General features: G+C 39.3%; 1 protein-coding gene across 5 annotated transcripts in view; it reads right to left on the bottom strand.

Moving 5' to 3' along the window:
* The window catches only part of XB5871033.L (provisional ortholog of core 1 synthase, glycoprotein-N-acetylgalactosamine 3-beta-galactosyltransferase 1 L homeolog), a 34,188-nt gene that overhangs the window by 8,039 nt on the left and 2,658 nt on the right, over positions 1-23,491 (bottom strand). The window contains exon 1 of one of the 5 annotated variants that reach the window (XM_018245067.2): positions 19,855-20,133. The exons of 1 other annotated variant lie outside the window; for it this stretch is intronic. The gene's annotated coding sequence lies outside the window, so the exon portion shown is untranslated. 5 annotated transcript variants of the gene reach the window in all.

The raw sequence follows: 23,491 nt of genomic DNA, 5'->3' as shown, positions 1-23,491 counted from the left end.
ACTGGGCAAATTTGCCTATGGGCAGTAACTCATGGCAACCAATCAGATTGCTGCATTCATTGTTCTACTTGCAGCTGGCTATAAAAAGCTAATCACTGATTGGTTGCTATAGGTAACTGCCCATGGGCAAATTTGCCCAGTGTTGATAAATGAGCCCCAATATTCGATCCTAGGGGAGCCGACCAGTGTCTCGGAAGAGTAGTGAGAATGTAATCTAAGTGATAATTTACAATTTGTCTGCACATATTCAATACAATCCGGACAGGTGAAAAATATCTTACTGAACAATTGGGGTCTGTTACAGATGGATCAGAAATCCAAGGATACCAGGATATTCAATGAACAGTCTTCTGGCTTGACATTTCTCATCTAAAATAATGTGTTGAATACTGCACAGACATTCTGTTTCAGGTTATGAGTCTCAACAAGAGCATTACATAACTTGATTTAGATGTACATGGGAGTTCTCAAAACAACTTTATCTTCATTACAAACTCGTTGTGTTAATTTGTAAATTCTTCTTGCCAACAGTCACAAAACACACGCTCTATTTAGACTTCAAAGTGTCGCATGGCTCCAGACATATAATCATTTTTCTTTTATTCACAACCAATAGACAGAATGTCTGACCTTTTTATTGATTAGTTTGTTCTCTCTGACAAGGTAAACACCCAGCACATGCAATAATAATGTGGAAGTAGGCCTAGCAAGCAAAGTGCCATTCTTTACAGAAAATAGAAGGGTGGTGAAAAGAAACAGGACAACTGTTTTTCATAACTAATTGCTTGTCATTTATGAATATAACATGTTTATTTTTTTCTTCAAAGTATGCATATGTATCTTGTTATACATTCTGCTTGCTTAAGGTAAATTTAATAAAAAGAATTTGAAAAGAAAGAAAGGTGGTACAATAAAAGACACAAAGTTTGTGCCAGGTGCAGTAACCCATATCAACAAACCAGGAAGTAACATTAAGGGGCCGATTCACTAACTTCGAGTGAAGGATTCGAAGTAAAAAAACTTCGAATTTCGAGTAGTTTTTTGTGCTCCTCGACTATCGAATTGGCGTAAATTCGCCTGAGTAGAATGATTCGAATAGATCGAGCGCAAAAACGCTGCGACTATTCGCCATTCGATAGTCGAAGTATTGGATCGATCGCAAAAACGCTGCGACTATTCGCCCATTCGATAGTCGAAGTACTGTCTCTTTTAAAAATACTTCGACTGCCTACTTCGCCACCTAAAACCTACCGAATTGCTTTAAAAGCCTATGGGAAAGTCCCATAGGCTTGTTTTCCAAGTTTTTGATCGAATAAAAAGGCATTCGATCGAATGAAAATCCTTTGAGCGAATAGTCGATCGAGCGCCTATTCATGTGGCGAATATTCGCCAATTTGACTATTTGCCAGCGCGTAAATTCGCCCGAATTGCCTATTCGATTCTATTCGATTCTATTCCCCAGTCGAATTTCGAAGGATTTTACCCCTCGAAATTCGACCCTTGATGAATTTTGCCCCTAAGCGAACATCTGTTATAAAATATAATCACTTGGTTGCTATGAATTACTAGATCTAGTGCAAATTTAATTTTTAACTGATTAAATTGAATTAATTAATTAATGAACTCATAAATTGGAAAGGCGCATTGAAGACAAAATACCTTTTAGTAGCATTAGATGTATAAAATAGGTGTGCGTCTTCTGTCTAGAGTGTGTTTTTCTGCTAGAAAGAAGACCACGTTCCTCACTGTGCTTCCGTTTGCCATAAAAATTCTGTTTGTTGGTTAGAGGTTTCCTGCAATTTGAAGCCTTCTAATATCTATTATTCATGCAATGCATGCTTTATAAAGCTCTTTTAATCACAATACACATTCTTTCAGAACTATGAGAACTATGTTATTGTCCTACATACTGGACATTGTAGGGATCAATTAGTAGAATGTTAACAACAATACAGTTTTCCCTTCATAAATGTTCCTGCTGCTATCAGATGCAAATCTCTGTTCATTGTGTTGGGGACACATCAAAAGAATGGACCCATTAGTAAGGATGGTGACGGAATCCAAAGGTTCCAGTGAAACTGTGAGTAGTATTCTTGCTATTTGTGTATGGTCTAGCATTGCTTTTTTGAGTCCATTCAATTCTGTTAGAATTTTGTCCCACAGGTGGATAAACTCCATTGATTCCTTGGCTACAGTACCCGAGAGAAAGAATGACAGAGATGCAAACTGGCACATCTGTGGTGTTTATACAAAGGGCCTGTAGGTGTCACTGTGCACAAGAGTTATAATGTGTGCATAGTACTTTCTATACTGCTTAAAAGTATTAGAGTTGAAGTTACTGTTGAAGTATAATGGCTGCATGAACCTGCAAATAAAGCACTGTTATACTCTACTCATCGCTACCGAAACACAACAACATCCATTGCACTTCTATATAAAACGTTGGACGTTTTCTAGTATTTATGTTAAACAACCCATGCATGTTTGTGCTGGCTGCCAGCGTTTCTGCAGGAATACATATTCTGTGGGACCCCTAAAAAATCAATACGTCCTAAGGAAGACTTTCACCAAGCGAAAACCAGAATGCAGAAATGCCCCCTATTAATACTTATAGTTGTACCCTATGCTGATATAAAGTTACTTAATCGTCCTGTCTTCAAATAACCCCTGGAATAATGTCAGCTTGTTCTAAAAACCACTAAGCACTTTGTTTTTTTTAATAATTACTCCATCTTTATGGATGCAACACTGTCTAAATCACCTTCAGCCTCATTAACTAAGGATGAGGCAAACAGCAAAAAGTGGCACTTTGATTTGCTTCTTGCGCCCACAGACACACATTGTTACCATCTTAGAATGAAAATTCGAATGGAGTAGAGACTCAGTCTTTATGTAGTTCTGCCTTCCTTTGGTAGCTCTATATTCAGAGGAGGCACCATTCAAGTGAGAGGTATAAGTTATGCAATTTTGCATTGTATCGCTTTCACCAACCCCTTCTCAAGTGGGCCGCCAATGCTTTGGTGGCTGCTAAAGATACTTGCAGCCTTGGTACCAATACAGTAACGAAAGAACAGAATCAGTTAAAATTGTATTACTAGCATTAAGGGCCAGATTCAATTCAGTGAGAAAAAGGTTTATCAAGTAAAAAAACATGGACGAGATTAAATCTAAGAAGCAATTCAATTCAGAAAAACATATCTTAGGGGCACATTTACTTAGCTCGAGTGAATGAATAGAAGAAAAAATACTTCGAATTTCGAACGTTTTTTTTGGCTACTTCAACCATCGAATTGGCTACTTCGACCTTCGACTACGACTTCGACTTTGAATCAAACGTTTTGAACTAAAAATTGTTCGACTATTCGACCATTCGATGGTCGAAGTACTGTCTCTTTAAAAAAAACTTCGACCCCCTACTTCACCAACTAAAACCTACCGAATCTCAATGTTAGCCTATGGGGAAGGTCCCCATAGGCTTTCTAACAAATTTCTAATTGAAGGAAAATCGCTCGATCGATGGATTAAAATCCTTTGAATCGTTCGATTTGAAGGATTTAAACGTTCGTTCGATCGAACGATTATTCCTTCGATCGTTTGATCGGACAATTATTCCTTCAATCGTTCGATCGAATGAATTGCGCTAAATCCTTTGACTTCGATATTCAAAGTCGAAGGATTTAACTTCGACAGTCGAATATCGAGGGTTAATTAACCCTCGATATTCGACCCTAAGTAAATGTGCCCCTTACTGTTTATCACATGAAAACCCTACTGAAGTCTATGGGAAAAAACTGGATCTGAATTAGGAGAAAAGTTTTTCCTCCTCGAATTGAATCTTGTCCATATGTTTTCACGTGATAAACCATGAGATAACTTTTTCAACTGAATCTGGCCCTACGAGTTGCTTTTATTCATTTTCATATATAGCCCTATTCATAAATTAGGTATATCAATACTTTTTAATGCATTTCAGTTGCCGCTTGCGATCCTCTTATATCGTTTTGTGGGTAATAGTGACATGTGCAGAAAATCAAAAGGCAGTCCTCATAGTATTGCTATAAGTCTCTTTTACGGTCCACTCAGTCGAGATATAAGAAGATCGCAAGCAGGCTGCAGCGACTGAATGCTTGTCGTTTGAAAAATGCCATTTCCCACTTGTGTTTTGTGAGTATAATCAGCTTCCAGAACCAGTGTGGTTCTTAGTGTGCCCAAGTCTCTCTCATTTTACACCTAATCACTGCACTTTTGAACACTACAGTGTCAATATAATTTGAAATACTGCACTATATTATTTTTTATATTTACTGTTTTACACCCCCCTCAACAACTGTTTGTATTTGAGTAGTGATGGGCAAATTTGCCACGGGTGAAAAATTTGTGAAACGGCGGCGACAATTTAGACATTGGCGACATTTGACGCACATTAAAGTCAATGGCCGTTCCTTTTATTGTCGCCGGCGTCGAACTGTCGCCGGGTCAAAAAATATATTTTGACGCCTGTAAATTTGCTAATTTATTTGCCAGCTGCGAAATGTGAAATTCGCCCATCACTATTTTTGAGATGTACAGCTTTCCTCATTGAAAACTGGTTTCAATGATGTCAACTCTGGAACTTTTCAATCTTTATCTTCTAGTTTATCTTCTTTTCACTGCCTGTTTTGTGATGTACATAGATCCTCATTGGAAATTGTTTATTGGAGGTAGAAGAGAGCCCTACAGTTCGCTGGACTAGGGCCACACTGGGTTTGAAATTCATTTTTGTTATTATCATTGAAAACCAGACCTGAGCATCCCAGACACTCAAGAGAAAAATTTGAGTGTGTGCTGCCACAAAAAAGTAAAATAAATGGTACCACTCTAATAAACCAAAAAAATATCGTAATTAAGTAAATAAACCAGGAGATTCACTCACAGTTCACCTCAGTCCCAAGGTGCAAAATCTAAGACGCTGAGGACATGATCATGTCCTAATAAATTTTCAACTTTTTTACAAAAATATTTAGTTTTTGATTATTGGACATCCTCACATTTTTTTCGTTTTGGATTCAGCGTCTTACATCCCAGACACTCCCCTCTAATAGTGTTAATTACATAAATCAAATATTCTGATGACGGACACATTGATCAAGTTAAATATGAACTGCTAGGAGTCCCTCTGGATTCATCAGTTTGTTATTTAGTAACAAACATAGGGCCATTAATATGTTATATATGGATCTATGCTAAGAACGTTTGCAGTTAAATTGTTTTTTTGTTTTTTTTAATTTTGGCGCTTTCATCCTTTCTCCAGCTGTGTCTGCAAATGCTATCTGGTTGGCAGGATCACTAGCCCGAGCTACAAAACAGATTGTGAATGTTTACATTGCTTGCCTTTTCCTTGAAGGCTTCTCTTGTACTATTCACCTTCCATTCAGATTTGCAAACAGCTTTCTGGTTGCCAAAGTAATTAAGCCTGTGTTAAGCTAATACCGGGACTGATGTTTCGCAGAAAATTAATTTCTTGCCAAATTCCAGCAAGTGTCAGAACTCATTTAAATTCACTGTACTTTTAGCACCCATTATCATTATGGGTGTAACTGACTAACCAGAATATCCCTCCCATAGAGCTATTTAATAGGAAATTAAAGCTTAGCAAAATTCAGCAAGCATTCCACCATTCCCATGCAGAAATGTTGCAGAGTGGCTCAGTTGGTAGACTTGCTACCTTGCAGCAGTTTGATTCCAGCAAGGACATTAAGGATTTTGTATGTTCCCCCTGTGTCTGCATGTGTTTCCTTCCGCACTCCAAAAACATACAGGCAGGTAAATTGACTACTGATAAAATTCAAAAAAGATGCAGATTTACACCAGGTCTAGTAATTCATAGCAACCAGTCAGATATTTGCTTTCAAAGAGTTGCCCGGTAAATGCTAAAATTGCTATGGATTACTAGACCTGATGCAAACATTTCAGCTTTAATTGCATTACCCTATTAGAATATCATAGGGTGTAACTCACTGATTCAGAAAAGAGATGTAAAAATAGCAACACTGCATTTATATCATTATACAAACGACAGAAAAACCAGAAGAACAAGCCTGTCTTTGATCAACTGCAAAATATTCTACGTCTTCTACATTTTTTAGAAGCAGGAAGAACAGGTTAAACCACAGGAAATGGGGATTCAAAACCAACAAAAGAATGGCCCCACTTGCAAACTATGCACATTTAAATCTCAGTAAATCTCAGTAAGTCTCAGCAGTATCAAATGTATTGGTTATCTGATATAGTGAGAATAGTGGCTGGCTAGCTCATTACTTACAATTATTCACAACACATATAAAAGTACACGAGTATAACTAGTAAAGGTATAGGATCCATTATCCAGAAACCTGTTATCCAGAAAGCTCCGAATTATGGGAAATGTTTGAGAAAGGGGCATGCCCGGAAACGTTGCATTTCCGCATTAAAAAATATTGCATGGGGTTACCTGCAACAACAGTCTTGAGTGCCAGCGTGCTTGGTTTCTACAGATTACCGGAGGCTGTCGTTGCCTCTATCACTGAGCACCAAGCTACTTGTTAATTAATTATTAAGCACGGGTATGCGAGAGCTCTTCCTTCTACCGAATTATGGGAAGGCCATAGACTAAGTTTTAATCAAATAATTGTAATTTATAAAAATGCTTTTCTTTTTTTCTGTAGTAGTAAAAAGGTACCTTGTACGTGATCCCAACTAAAATATAATTAATCCTTACTGGTAGCAAGAACTGTGCATGGGTCTACTACCACGTGTTACATATAAATTAGAAACATGCACAGTTTCTTACTTAAAACATATATTTGTGCATTTCATCAACAACAAAAAATAGTATTAATACATCCAAACAAAGCTTTTAGCATAACACACCACACTGAAGTGTCTCTCCCCCTCCCGTCTGCCTATCTCATGTCAGCCACTCCGTTTCGCTCTATTGGGTGCTTCATCAGAGGAGCTTATTATTTAACATTATTTAATGCTCAAATGATTTTTTAGTAGACGTAAAGTGTGGTGATCAAAACTAAGGAAAGATTCCTTATTGGAAAACCCAGATCGTTAGCATTCTAGATAACAGTTCCCAAACCTGTATAGCGAAAGAACATACATACAACGTAACATGTCAGCACCTGATTTATTTTATATCCATGTGCCAAAGTAAGGACTAAACCTCCAATCTTGTGTCCTTGAATCCTGTAATACTCTAAATGAATAAATACATTTTCATTTAAAGTATTACAGGATTCAGGGACACAAGATTGGAGGTTTAGTCCTTACTTTGGCACATGGATATATAACACGTATTTATAAGTGGACACTTCATTTCTTGTAGCCCCTGAACTTAATAACAAGTATTGATATTTCTTTGCTTTATTTATATTTTGGGTAATTTTCACCTGATTTATTTCTCAATAAAAATGACACGATCAGTCGTTTTCATGGGTGTCTAGCTGGAACTAATATTACGTTTGTTTTTTGGGTTATACTGACCCACAATAAAGCTAACTTCATGTAATGTGATATTGAGAAGAGCACATACCTTCTTACAGAATATACACAGCAAATCCCAGGTTTGATGTTCCTTTGATGAAGCAACAGGTTGCCATGTTCCCCACTTTACTCCATGCTAACGCCTGCTCACACAGCCACACACAGCCACACCAGTGCAAACAATCACACTTACACACCCCCGCCATGCATGTGCACAGATTTAGATTTATTTCATATTCTCAAAAACACATACACAAACCAGTAGAAGAGCAGTAGATTCAGTCTTTTTCACCCACACTGAAGCAGAATCTCAATCTCTCTCTCCCTCACACCCACATGTGACCAGGCTGTCGTAACAAGAATCAATCAGTTTGCTGTCTGCCAGAGAAAGCCTGTAATATTATCATGAGAGAGGTAGTTAATCAGTAACGGCTATGATTCTTTGAATGGCAAAATGCTGTCATGGAGACATGTAGTCCCTGCTCTGCATGAGAAGAAAGCGACAGCTCCTACCACCAGACGTGTAGGTTTAGAGTGTTATGTAGTCAGGAACTTGATAGACTTATATGTAGGGTTGCCACCTTTTCTGGAAAAAAATAACAGCCTTCCTATATATTTTTATTTTTTCCCTATTAATAACATTGGGATCAACCATCATTTTTACCGGCCAGGCCAGTAAAATACTGGCCAGGTGGCAACCCTACTTATATGTTACAATCTAGAGCAAGCAACCAGCTAAAACAACAATAATAATAATAATGATGCCATAACAGAAAACTAACAGTTATTCATAAACAAAGTTTAGCTTCCTCCTCTGTCTTATAGAAACAGGTATATCATTTTACAGCAACCCATTATTATTAATGTTAATAATGTTATTATTGTATCCCTAACGTTAAATGCATTTTTCTCAGATACACATCAGCCATAATATAAAGTTACATGCTCACCAGCAGAAAGAAAAAGATAATTTTATAAATGAGGAATTGTACTTATTTTCAGTTCAAACCCTATTGATCTGGTTCTGGTTGAACGTATGTTCCTTGTATTTTTTTGCTTATTTTCTTTATTTTTTCATGGTAAATAATGATTGTTTTATTTAACCCCTACTACCTCACCCTCTGCTCCAGTATGCACCTTTAATAGGACCAGGGAATGACTCATTTGGCACCTCCAGTTATTTTATCTTTAGTTAACTTATAAAGTAAATGGCAGGAAGGACAGTATATAGCAGCTATGGGTGTTTTTTTTCTGCCAGCAAAGTGTGACTAAGGTTAAGAGATAAGAAGGTTCATTTACAACATCAAGTCCAAGTGTGGGGCACAAAAATGGACAAAATTTGTGTATGGTTGCTATTTATAAAAGGTGCCCCATGGCTACATCCACACAGGCCTTAGGCCCGGACTGAGAATTAAAATAGACCCTGGCATTTCAGGTACACAGAGGCCCAATTAGCCCACACAGAGGCCCAGACAGCCCCCACCAGCCCACTAAATACTGACTTTCTATGGGACCTTATAGCAGCCCCTCTGGCACTTGCCAGAACCCACAGATTGCAAGTCCAGGCCTGCTTCTAGAATACTGCTGGGTCCAGATGCATGCAGATTCCGGCTCACAAGCACCTGAGCTCTTTATGCCAAGTCAGGTTCGGAGTGTCAGTACACCAATGATATCACTGGATCTGTATGCATCCAGGCACATGCACACACTTTGCCTGCCTTCTTCTCCCAGTAGGTGCACCTGACTAGACCCAGCAATGCAAATAAAAATAGATATTAAAAGAAAATTTAAATAATATGTAACACGATTTTGGACTATTTAGGCCAACGGGGTTAACAACCAGCTAGTATACTAGAGCATGAGTTACATTTGACTCTAACACTTAAGGCTGGGCCTTCACAAAGTGGAAGAAACGGAAACGTGGTGTAGTGTAACTACAACTCCCACAGGCTACTGTGCAGAAACTGAATAAAGAAGATGGCACCAGGAAGTTCATGCAGATCAACAGAACAGAATATTTTATTTGTCAGAGACAAATGATGCACAGGGTTACGTACAGTAAATTTGCAGAATATATTCACAGGCTAGGCCAGTACATCAGAGATAACACCATGTGGAGCCCCTGAGGATGTAGTCAAGGCAGTACAGCACCTCCAGGCAAAAATACCTCACACATGGTCTGGATCTCACCCAGTGGAGTGGTCAGGGAGGAGAACCTAAAGCCTGAAACCCTATCCACTGTGGTGCCTTCACTGTAGGCAAATCTTACAGCCTGGGAAGCTACTCCTTGCTACACCTCCTTGATGGAGCACATAGCTGCTCATTCTCTCTTCCCTCACTTTCTTACACTCCTAGAAAGTCTATAACAGATAGTAAATAACCCTGTCACTCACTGGCCTCGTTCACAGGGTCCCTGCTCCCCGGCTTATCTCTCTCTAGAGGTGCTGGTCCCTTTAGGGCAACTTGGCTTTACTGGGCCTTGCTATACCCAGGCTCCCTGGAAACATCCGGATGGGTCAGACACCAGGAGCCAAAGAGGAAGATCCACCCCTTCTCACTCACTATAACAAAGTGTGACAGGAAGTGGTCACAACACCTCTTGGCCAATAACTGTGATATGTAAATTACAACTAGCTACATGGGCATCTGCCCAGCAACTAGGAAGATTAGGAAGTGTAGGGATTTAAAGCCATAGGGGCACATTAACCCTATGGGTCCCTACAAATAATTGAAAAAATGTTAGATGGGCCCCAGATCACACTGGGCCCCTTGGGTAGCCTGTGCATTAATTCGCCCCTGGTACTTGCTCTAAACATGCTCATTACACTTTCACATACATGCTTGCACCAATGCACCCACTCACCATCCTCTGATGAATAGTGTCAAAATAGTGACAAAAGTGTATTGCACATAGGGTTGTTACTTTTTCCCCAAGTAAAGAATGGACAGGGGCAGGGCCGTGATGTGACGGGGCCATGATGCGGAGGGGCGGGCCGTGATTATGAGGGGTGGGGCTATAATGTAGCGATCGGCAATTGGCCAATCGCCGTGTCAATCATGAGGAATCCTTCCCGGTTTTCCTTATTTGGAAAACCAGGCAGGAAGCTTTGCCCCGGGCTGTCAAAACCAGACAGGTGGCAACCCTAATTGCACACTAATACCATTATTGACACATTGATGTGATTCTATCGCCACTCTTAGCAACAACTTGAGTCCTGTGGCAAAGACACTGAAACTGTAGGGAAAACACTACATTGTGGGGGAAATACACTGGGCTCATTTATAAACACTGGGCAAATTTGCACCTGGCCAGAACCATATTGCAACCAATTAACTGTTTGCTTTCATTATTCAAACTGCAGCTGGCTGAAAAAAGCCAATCACTGATTGGTATGGGTTGCTGCCTATGTGTCAAATTTTTGCGCGACAGAAAAAAATTTTGCCAATAGACTTAATGCTTGCGAATTATTGCTGGTTTGCAAATTCTTAGCAAAACAAAACGGCTCAGATTCTCCCATCACTAATCTAGAGATGTTTATACATAATAGGCATATGTTCCAGATTTGAGCAATGTACAGTATGTGCTGCCAGCCACAAAGATGACTTTTACAGGGGAGGTGTGTCCAGGAGATAAAGCCCAGGAAAGGTTCCTCAGAAAGTATTAAAGCAAAGCTGTACCTGCCGGAGACTGACTGCTTCAGACATAGAAGAATCCTGCCACTGAGAGGAAAGCTGAGAGAAGGACCTGAGGGTGGGGTTTCAGGCATCCACATCCCTTATGATGAGCCCTTTCATCATCCCTCCAGCTTGTTTATCACCTACAGCTCAGAATGCTAGCAGAAAGTTCCACTAGCTCCACTGTGGAGGCAGAGGGCAGACACAGCAGGAGTAGAGGTACTGGAAAAAGATACTGGAATAAGGTGTCCTGTCCAACAGGCAGCAGCAACCTCTAACCAAGGCCTTTCATCACCCTTCCCTTTATCACACGCAGAGGTCTGTTTCCCCATTGCTTCTGAATTTTCTTCTGTAAACCACTGCACTGCATGCTGCTGATATTATTGTTCGTCTACTTATTATCACTAAGCCTTGGCCTAGGAATAATACAGTTTGTTGGACTTTAAACCTACTCTATGCATCCTTCCTGCAAACCATTGGTTCATTACTTAAAGGACAACAATCACCAAAATTTTGTTTCTGCCACCGGAGCCTGAAGACTATCTCCTTATCATGTGCTATACCCCCACCCAAGCCCACTTGGGGCCGGCAACCCTAAGGAATATGCATGCACATGAGGTGCTTATTTGCTCAATATGCATGTCACCCTATTTCTATGACATATGTATGTGCATATTGTGAATGCTTGGACACTGGCTCATTTGTGCATATGCGGGATTGATCAGAAGTGGGCTTTTTTGCAGGCGTCACAACACGTAACGTTGAATATTATTGTTCAGAAAAACTCATTGTTTCCCTCATCTGGAAGGTGGGCTCTGTTAATCTGCACCTCTGGTTGTGGGAACTTTATTTGGGTGATAGGTATCCTTTAATGTTAAACTGAAAGACTGTACATTACATTCATATTTTGGGTAACTCAGTGTTACTCAGTATCTAGGTTCACCGTCGTATTATGCTATTGTTTTGCACTGCATTCCTAGAACACAAACCTCCCACAAATATACACCAGCCAAAGTATACAGCTCAGTATTATGTTTAGCGTTGTCCTGTGATATAGTTGCTAGAGAAAAGTAAAAGATACAGCATATTGTTGCTACATAATTGTCACATTTATTCTAATCAAGAATAACCAGATTGTGAAAGTAAATTCTGGTCCTATCATATAGTCATTTATAACAGTTGCATACACCTTACTGAATAAGGTCTAAATAAAAGATCTAAAGGAATTTGCTGTTGTTGAAATATCTGGTTGCTGTTTTTTTTTTTACGAAGGTACAACTATGGGATCTGTTATTCAAAATGCCTGGGACCTGGGGTTTTCCAGATAAGGGGTCTTTCCGTAATTTGGATCTTCATGTCTTAAGTCTACTAAAAAAACACGTAAACATGAAGTAAGCCCAATAGGATGGTTTTGCTTCCAATAAGGATTAAGGATTGGATCAAGTACAAGGTAAACAAGGAGACAAGGCAAACAAGGAGAAAAAGGAAATCATTTTAAAAATCTGGATTATTTAATTATAATGGAGTCTATGGGAGACAGCCTTTCCGGAATTCTGAGCTTTCTGGATAATGGGTTTCCGGATAATGGATCCCATACCTGTACTAGAACTATGGGCTGTTCTAAGCTGCAAAGTGATTTTGTCTTCATGTGATTTTCTTGATAAGGAGATCACAACATCAGGCTTTGTTATACTTTAATCACAATCCTGGTTTGTATAAATTCTGCAATAATAAGTGCAGAGGGTTAAATACCTTCCACCTACCTTAGTAAGTCTCACACTGAATTATATAGACTCCATTTTCTACTTTGCGTAAGAGACAGTTCTTAAATATCTTGCCATTTTATGCAAAAATGTTTAAGTAAAATCAACTCAAGTGTTAATTCAGTGATATCTCTGATCACCCTTTAAAATCCTGGCCTGCTGTTTGTTGGGACAATAAAATCTGGGGTCACAGGTCAGGCATGTGCTGTGAGTTTAACAAAGTCAATAAATCCAGGTATTAGATCAGGTTATGCAGGGGATTCATATGAATGTATGGAATAAAATGGTCATTGTCTGACCAAAGAAAAGAGGCTTAGCCTACAGAACTACAACTCTCAGCTGGAGGAGTGCAGGCTGGACATTGTGGAACCAGATCATTTTCACATCACTTCCACCTTTAACATACATAGGATAGACTGATTTAGAAAACACAAAACATTCAAATTATTTTATATGTGCTTTTATCATCTGGAATGCTTGGAATTTAAGGTTTTCTGGATAAGAGATGATTTCGTCATTTGGATCTTATATCTGCTTAAATTGATGTAAACATTAAATAAATGGAGTAAGATTGTTTTGTTACCAATATGGATTCATGCAGCTTACTTACCATCAAGTACAAGGTACTGTTCTATTATTACAGAAAAAATATATATTTTTAAAAATCATTATTATTTGCTTAAAAATGGGCTCTTTAGGATATGGCCTTCTCGTAATTCAGAAGTTTCTGGATAACAGGTATCTGGATAAGAGATCCCATACCTGTACAGTTAAAAGGAATAAAGCCGTATCCTTATTTTAAATGCCATAGTTTCATGTGTTTGTGAAAAGGATTAGGCTGTAAAGCAGTAATGTGTACACTGACACAGCTTGTGAACATCAAATGCACAGCTTGTTGCAATGAGCGATGACACAAGATATGGAAACTAACTGGATTATTCTGTTCCTAGTCGTGCTGTAACTACAAGTTATTGGGTCCCATAAGAAATTAATTGCAGCACCTCATCAACTTGGGAATAAGACATTTATCTTAAGACACATTTTGGGGGTTATTTATTATGCTCCGAATATCCGAAATTCGAATAATTCGTAGTTTTCGGACTAAAAAAAAATACGAATTTTTCGGAATTTATTAAAGCCTGATGGTCGTAAAAGTCTAACTCTGAAAATCCAGCATCTCAAACCTCTCAAGGTCCTCTATAAGTCCATGAGGAAGGTCCCAGTGTCTACACTGCAGTCCATACCGATATGCAATAAATTTGGGGATTTTGGACCAAAAAGTCAGAAAAGTCAGAAAAAATAGTACTTTTAGGGCAAAGCTCTGAAGTTATCGGATTTTTGCCTGACCCAATTTTTTCGGACTTTTTAATGATAAATAAGGTCCATTCAGGCAGTCGGAGTTGATTGGACATTATGTTAGAAAAATTCAGACCTTGATAAATAATCCCCTATAACAGTGCCCTCCTCTATACACCCCCCTCCAGTAAAAAGAGGGTCTGCTTCCTCTATAATTACACCCCTGATTGCACTAGGGATGCACTCTCCATACATTTTGGATTTAACCTAATTCCCTTTCTTCCAAAGCTTCAGTAAAATACTGAACTGAAACCCTAATTCGCATTTTCTAATAAAATCCCCCCAAAGTTGTATCATTCACACAGAAACATATTCCCCTTAAAAAAATATATATTTATACATTGGATTCAGTTTGGCCACATGCTTAGGATTCTGCTGAATCTGAATTGTAGAATTTAAGAATTCTTACATTCAGAGAATTTCTCGTTTTCAGAAGTCTCATTACATGCAACTGGTTAGTATTTTAAACAGCTTTTTTTTTAACAGAGCAAAACTCACCTGCACTAGGGAAAAATAGACAGGAGAGACCCATAATCAACAGCATGAGGTCGAACATGTCAGTAGCCTACTGGTCTGAGTACAGCTCCAAAATGCTCACCTCTTCCATGAATATATTAATAATCAGCCACATTAAAATCTGGTAACCTTAGTTCCCTCCTGATATTGCCTCCTGATTCTTTGAGCGCTAGGTAGTATGGTGGCCTGTATTATATTTGGAAGTAGCTGTTTTCTAGAATGTATGATAGCTGGACTACCCCTGAGAAGACTGGGCGTGACAAAATCATTGTGTGTGATAAAGTTAAAGTGCCGTCCCATCATGAAATTGTCTGGTACCCTCTAACACACAAACATACTTCATTCCTGCCAATTGAAGATGTTTATGGCCAACTAGAGTTACCTGGTTATTCCTTCTGCAGTTGGGATTGAAGAGAAGCGCTGTGCAAACTCTCTGTTCTTAGAGAATTTAGTTCTTCCAGTAGAAAAATCTGCCTTTACAGGGTTAGCTCTTAAAATGAGGGCATAACATGAAGAATGAAAATATCAGAATATCAGTGTAGCCAGTGGTGGAGGTTGAGAGTAGGGACCTCACCCCCTATTTGAAGGCTTCAGATTTTGGAAGGGTTCAAGACATCAAAGCTCAGTAGCAGTTGGAGTATTGCAGGTTGTGGCTCTGATATATATATACTGTATATCATGAAAATTTTTCATGCAGGAGATATCCTACTTTTATCTACTTTGCTCCCTCCTCTCTCAAGCTCCACCTACCAGAGGTTCCTTTGCCAATGCCTGTCTAATCCAGATCCAGAGTAAGGCAATGCATGAGGTGTGGAACATCACCGGGGCAGGACAAACACTTTAAAACATTTTTGAAATGATGACGTTACTACATAATCTGCCACATCAGATACAATTATAGATACAATTATAAGCCGATAATTAGCCAGGGCTGAGTGTGCAGCTATTTAATGAGCACTATTTAGTAGTTACACTGCAGCTAATGTTGGTAAAGCTATTATAATATATATTTGACCTCTAATGCACTTTACTATGTGGGCCATTTATATGTTTATTACACTTTAATTGAAGAAGCAGTAGTACAATTTGACTTTGTTAATTAAATTGTGCTAACAAATCAGATTTTTTTGGACAAATTCAGAGTGCATACATTGGGCATCTGTTAGACATGTCTCATAGTGGTTTGTGATATAGTTTGGGGTGTTTGGTGACTGTGACTTTAAGTACATCAGGGTTATCATTCTATTCAGGAGAAGTTGACTTGTTTTGAACATGTAACCTGTGCCTTTGTGTTAGTACTTATGTTTTAGTAAAAAGGGGCGATCAAAGTATCTGTATTTTGATCAACAATTACAGTATATCTAAAATCCAGAAAGTATATTATTTGTAAAGTATGCAAATGTTTGAAATCAACTGGTACTTAAAGGGTTAATTTAGTAAAACACATCTCCGATAGTGCCCCGACATCCTGGTCTGCTGTTTGTCGGAACATTAATATCTGGAGGGTCACAGGCCAGGCACGTCAGTTAAGCAAACGAAATAAATCCAACTAGTAGATCCGTATGTACAGGCGATTCTTGTGAATGTCTGGTATTAAATGCTCATTGTCTGTCACCGCTGCTTCTGACAAGACCAAAAGAAGTTCAGCCTACTGACTACAGTTTGTATATCACGTCCACTTACAAAAATACTACAAGAATGGTTTACTCTAAGAGTAAGGACACACTGGGCCTTTTGGGGAGATTTGTCACCTTGCGACTAATCGCCTCGTTTTTGCGCCGGCTAAAATGAAAAAACGCCGGCGCTAATCACACACGGCGGTTCATTTTCTGAAGTCGCCCGAAGTGAAATTGGAGATTGGTCGCCGCAAAGACGAGCCGATTAGTCGCTAGGAGACCAAATCTCCCCAAAACGTCCAGTGTGGCCTTACCCTTAAACATCACAGAAACCCCATATCATTCCAATTATTTTCTGTGTGCTTACATAGTTAAAAGTCGTATCTGTCTGGCAACTAGGGATGTAGCGAACGTCGGAAAAAAAGTTCGCGAACATATTCGCGAACTTGCGCAAAAATGCGAGCGGTTCGCGAACGGTTCGCGAACCCCATAGACTTCAATGGGAAGGCGAACTTTAACATCTAGAAAAGACATTTCTGGCCAGAAAAATGATTTTAAAGTTGTTTAAAGGGTGCAACGACCTGGACAGTGGCATGCCAGAGGGGGATCAAGGGCAAAAATGTATCTGAAAAATCTGCCTGTGTGTGCTTGGAAGAGATAGTGTAGGGGGAGAGCTGTTAGTGATTTCAGGGACACCAGTCCCACTCCCCAACACTGCTAGACTAATAGCACTGGGCTCTTATAGTAGTAGTAGTAGTAGTAGTAGTAGTAGTAGTAGTAGTAGTAAAACAACAAAAAAATAAATAAAAGCAGTCCTTACAAGGACTACTGTTATTGCAGCAGTCAGCAGATGAGATCTGAAGCAGGACAGCTGCCCACTGCAGCTACATACAGAGCACTGCAGTAGAAGGTAGATTACTAGCCAGCAAAGCTACCTAAGCTTAAATGTCCCTCAAACCCCTGCAGACTTCTGTCCCTACAATAACAGAGCAGTATCAAAACGATTACTAGCCAGCAAACTTTCAACTGTCCCTGAAATCACTAACAGGCAGCAGCTCTCTCCCTACACTATCTCTTCAGCACACACAGGCAGAGTGAAAAAACGCTGCAGGGCTTTGGTTTTTATAGGGAAGGGGAGTGGTCCAGGGGAGAGCTTCCTGATTGGCTGCCATGTACCTGCTGGTCTGGGGTGAGAGGGCAAAAAAAAGCGCCAACAATGGCGAACCCAAAATGGCGAACGTCGCGCGACGTTCGCGAACTTCCGGCGAGCGCGAACACCCGATGTTCGCGCGAACAAGTTCGCCGGCGAACAGTTCGCGACATCTCTACTGGCAACCAGCTGAATTATACATATAGTAGAACCCATCTGGGAAATGTTTTAAACCAACTTAAAATACTTAAAGGGGTCGTTCACCTTTAAATGAACTTTTAGTATTATGTAGAGAGCAATTGGCAACTAGATTTCATTTTTTATTTTTTTTGTGGTTTTTAGAGTTATTTCGTTTTTTATTCAGCAGCAGTCTGCAATTTTAGCAAGCTGATTGCTAGGGTCCAAATTACCCTAGCAACCACGCACTGATTTGAATAAGAGACTGGGATATGAATAGGAGAAGCCTAAATAGAAAGATGAGTAATTAAAAGTAGCAATAAATCTGTCACCTTAGATGGTCGCCTTTTAGATGGAGTCAGTGACCCTATTTGAAAGCTGGAAAGAATCAGAAGGCGGCAAATAATTAAAAAAATCTATGAAAAATAAATAATGAAGACCATTTGAAAAGCTGCTTAGACTAGAACACACTAACTTAAAGGTGAACTACCCTTTTAAAGGAAACAAGCACACAAAATCGTTTTTTGGTTTAAAATCCAATAAGCTCCTGTGTTTGTGAAAAGGCTTAAGCTTTAAAGCAGAAATGTGTACACAAGACCAAAATTACATGTACAGCCTGATGCAATGAGTGATGCCACAAGACATGCAAACTAACTTTTAAAAAAAAAACCTTAAAGGATCAGATTCAGTTTAGCTCATGATTCATTTAAGTGCTTGAATTAAGAAAATGTTGTATATTTTGTATTTTTAACAGGTAGTGATGGGCGAATCTCTCCTGTTTCACTGAAAAATTCGTGAAACAATGAAAAATTTGCGTAAAATCGTGGAAACTAAAAGTTCATGAAAAATTCAGCCGTTTTCATGAAAAATTCGTGAAACTCTGACATTTTCAGGCAAAATCGAGCAATTCGAACCTTTTCATGAATGAAATCGAGCATTTCAAAAGTTTTCACAAAAAAATCGTGAAAATCGGAAATTTTCACCAGCGAATTTTCGCGAGAGATTTGCGAATTTATTTGCCGGCGGCGAAACGCAGGAATTTGCTGCAAATTCGTGCCTGGCGAGCACCCAGCTACAGTATTTGTCAGTATTAGGTTGCACCTGTCAGCAGCCTATTGGTCGGAATATAGGCCCAAATATGTTAATAATTGGATGAGACAGATTTAAATCTGGTTATCTTAGTTATCTCCTGATATTGCCTCCTGATCCTTTGAGAAATAAGTAGTGTGTTGCTCTGCATTATAAGTGGAAGTGGCTGGTTTCTACAATGTTTGATAGTTAGGCTTCCCCTCCGAAGATTGTGGTGACAAACTTGTGTTCGATACAATGAATGTGCAGTGAGTGCAGTCCTTTCACTGGATGATCTGGTACCGTCTTTAACCCTATCATTCAAACCCTCAGTAGCATACTGAACTGAATCCCTAAATTCACATTTTCAATTTTGAACAAAATACCCCCATCCAAACAGAAAAATATTCATCTTTACAAAAAAAAAAAAAATTGAATATTGGATCCAGTTTGGCCACACCCTTAGGATTCTGCTGAATCTGATCGGAATTTTAGAATGCTGAGATTCAGAGAATTTCCAGAAGGCCTCATTACATACAAATGGTTAGTATTTTAAACAACTGTATTTCCCTGAAAATAGCAGAGCAAAACTCACCTCATTCACTTGCACTAGGAACAGAGCCAGAAGGGACACATAATGATCACACAGCTACAGCTTTAGTCAGTATGAGGTTAAACAAGTCAGCAGCCTATTGATCTGAGTATAGTTCCAAAATGCTCAACTCTCCAAGAGTATATTAATAATCAGCCACATTTAAATCTGGGAACCTTAGTTCCCTCCTGATATTGCCAATAATTAGTGTGGTGCCCTGCATTATAATTGGAATAAAGCAATGCGTATCTTGACAGGGATATATAAATAAATGATGATGATGATGATGATGATGAAGTAGCGGCTTTCTTGAATGTTTGATGGCTGGGCTTCATTGAGTGACAAAATCATTATGTGTGATAAAGTTCAGTGAGTAATCACACAAAAAAAATGAATTCCTGCCAATTAAAGATGTTTTTGGCCAAGTAGAGTTACCTGGTTATTCCTTCGGCTGTTCGAATTGCAGGGAAGCACTGTGCAATCTCCAGGAGGATACTCTGCCTTCACAGGGTTTGCTTTTGACATGTGGACATAACATGAAGAATGAAAATATCAGAATATAATTGTAGCCAGTGGTGGAGGTTGAGAGTAGGGACCTGGCCCCCTTTTTGGAGGCTAAAGGTTCTGTAAGGGTTCTAGATGTTAAAGCTCAGCAATAGCTGGAGTGTTTCTGGTTGTGGCTCTGATAAATACTGCATATACGTATATATAATGCCAGTAACTGTCATGCAGGAAATAAGCTACTTTTATCTACTTTTTTTCCTCCTCTTTCAATCTCCACCCACCAAAGGCTCCTTTGCAAATACCAGCTAATCCAGGCCCAGAAATGATGATGTTACTACATAATCTGCCACATCAGACATGAAGATACAATTGTAAGCAGATAATTGAGTGTGCAGCTATTTAATGAGCACTATTTAGTAGTTACACTGCAGCTAATGTTGGTGAAGCTATTATAGGCATTATTGACCTCTAATGCGCTTTACTTAGTTGACCAATCATGACTTTATTAGGCTTTAATTGATATTAATATAATTGATATTACAATTAATTGACTTTTTTAATTATATTGTGCTAACAAATCAGATTTATTGGACAAGTGCATTTATTGGGCATCTTTTAGACTTGTCTCTGGGTCTCATCGGTAGTTTGTGATATAGTTTGGTGGCTGTGGCTTTATGTACATCAGGGCTATCATTCTATTCAGGAGAAGCTGAGCTTTCATATTTGATTTGGTTTGAACATGTTACCCCTGCCTTTGTGCCAGTACTTGTGTTTTAGAAAAAAAGGGAGATCAAAGCTTCTGCATTTTGATCTACAGATACAGTGTATCTAAAAACCTGAAAGTATACTGCTTCTAAAAAAAAAAAGTATGCAAATATTTGAAATCATCTGGCATTTAAAGGCTTCATTTAGTGATACACATCTCTCCCCTACATCCTGGTCTGCTGTTTGTTGGAACAATAATATCTGGAGGGTCACAGGCCAGGCACGTCAGTTATGCAAATGCAATAAATCCAACCAGTAGATCCAGATATACGGGTCATTCTTATGAATGTCTGGTATTGCCTACTGACTACAATTTGTGTATCACGTCCACTTGCAATAATACTACAAGAACGGCTTACTTAAAAACATCACAGAAACCACATGTCACTCCAGTTATTTTCTGTGTGGTTACATAGTTAAAAGTCTTATCTCTCTGGCACCCAGCTGATGTATACCTACAGTAGAACCCATCTGGGAAATGTGTTAAAGAAACTGCAACTTAAAATACTTAAAGCATATAAACACAGAAAATCATTGTTTGGTTTAAAATCCAATTAGCTCCTGTGTTTGTTAAAAGGCTTACCGTATATACTCGAGTATAAGCCGTCCCGAGTATAAGCCGAGGTACCTAATTTTACCTGGGAAACTGGGAAAGCTTATTGACTCGAGTATAAGCCTAGGGTGAGAAATGCAGCAGCTTCTGGTAAGTTTCAAACAAAAAATTGAGGGTTTCTGCTCCCATTGGAGGTGCCGGCGTCTCGTTTTTGGATGCCGGCGACCATTCTTGGATGCTGTCGAATATTCCTGGAGACTATTCTTGGAGAATATTCTTAGACACCGGCGACTATTCTTGGACGCAGGCGAGTATTTTTGTGCTTGACCCGAGTATAAGCCGAGGTAGAGTTTTTCAGCATATTTTGGGGGCTGAAAAACTCGGCTTATACTCGAGTATATACGGTAAGCTGTAAAGCAATAATGCGAACACTATGACACATCTTAAACAAGACCGCTATTACATCAAATAACAGTTCACTTGCAGAAGAGGCGCATAATGAACACACAGCTACATTAATTCTCAGTATTAGGTTGAACAAGTCAGCAGGATATTGGTCAGAGTATAGGCCCAAATATACTAATAATTGGATGAGCCAGATTCAAATATGGTAACCCGAGTTCTCACTTGATTTTGCCTACTTTAAGCAATAAGTAGTGTGCTCTGCATTATAACTGGAACTGGCTGCTTTCCACAATGTTTGATAGATAGGTTTTGATTGGGGTGACAATTGTATTGTGTGCAATAAAATGAATGTGCGGTGAGTGCAGTCTTGTCTTTAGATATTCTGTTACCCCCCCCTCCCCTTCTCTAACCACACAATGTACATTCCTGCCATGTTTAAAATATTTTACCCCACTAGAATTTCCTGGTTATTCATTCAGTTTTTGGAATATAAAGGAAGCACAATGCAAAGTCACAGGGTTGCTTTTTTGAAATTAGATCATTAGAAAAAATCATACTCTATTTCAGAATACCAATGCAGCCATTGATGGAGTCCCCAGCCTTCAGCTATTGGAAGGGTTCTGCACATTAAAGCTCGGCAAAAGTTTGAGTGTTTCAGGTTGTGGCTCTAATATACTGTATATAATGAAAGTATGTTTCATGCAGTAGATGGCCTAATTTTATTTACTTTCCTCCCTCCTCTTTCAATCCCCACCCACCAGGGTTCCAGTGCAAATGCTCTTTTAAATCAGGTCCAGCAGCAGAGAGGAGGCAAAGTCATGCAATGCAGAAATTTCACAGGGCCCCAGCTTGGAATAGATAAATCACGGATGTTCACTCTAGCAAGCAAGAGGACATGTCTGGAAGAACCTTATAGCCGTTGAATGGATGTCCTTTAGGCAAAGACAGCATTTGTCCTGGGACCCCAGCATTAGAGGAGCTCCATTCATAAGAATGCTGCAATTCTTTAAATGGAGGCTCATGAGACCTATTGTTCTTGTGGCTAAGTGTTGCAAACTGCCAGCGGAAAGGGGTGGGGTCTCTCTAGTTGGTTGTTTTTAACCCCTCCCCTTGGCTCAAGGCAGGTATGAGATTGGAAGAGATTAAATCTTAAAAAGGTGAGGTTGGGAAGAGAGGGGCCAGATAACCTTTTTGCTTTTGTGTTTTTTTCCCACCCTTGTGTTTTTTTCCCAACCCCTTAAAGGAGAAGGAATGCTACGGAGGCATTTTATTACCAATAGATCAGCTGCAATAGTGCAAGCTTGAATGCTATATTTATTCTGTAGAATGTTTTACCATACCTGAGTAAAAAGCTCTAGAAGCTCTCTGTTTGTTTAGGATAGAAGCTGCAGTATTAGCTTGGTGTGACATCACTTCCTGCCTGAGTCTCTCCCTGCTCACTTATAGCTCTGGGCTCAGATTACAGCAGAGAAGGGAGGGGGATGGGAAGAGGAGCAAACTGAGCATGCTCACGCTTGGGGCAAAGAGGTTTAAACTGAAGGCAGGAAGTCTGATACAGAAGCCCATGAGTACACAATAGAAGAAAAGAAATGCTGTGTTTCTTTTGACAGAGGATTTAGAGCAGCACTACTTTGAGGGTTTATTGGTATATTTAGGTGGAGCTTTCTGATAAGGCTTACTTAGTTTTAACCTTTCCTTCTCCTTTAAGCTGTTCAGGTACCGTTCTTCAAGAGGACAGAGATCATGAGCAGGAGTGGCTAAATGTACATCAGAACTTGAAACAGCAGAATGTGGCAAGACATAGAAAGCACCCAGGATCGCAGGCTGTGATTGTAAGTTCAGGTT

The sequence above is a fragment of the Xenopus laevis genome, chromosome 2L (genome assembly GCF_017654675.1).
Source record: "Xenopus laevis strain J_2021 chromosome 2L, Xenopus_laevis_v10.1, whole genome shotgun sequence".
Classification (NCBI taxonomy): Eukaryota; Metazoa; Chordata; class Amphibia; order Anura; family Pipidae; genus Xenopus; species Xenopus laevis.
This window is presented reverse-complemented; position numbering and strand designations above follow the sequence as displayed.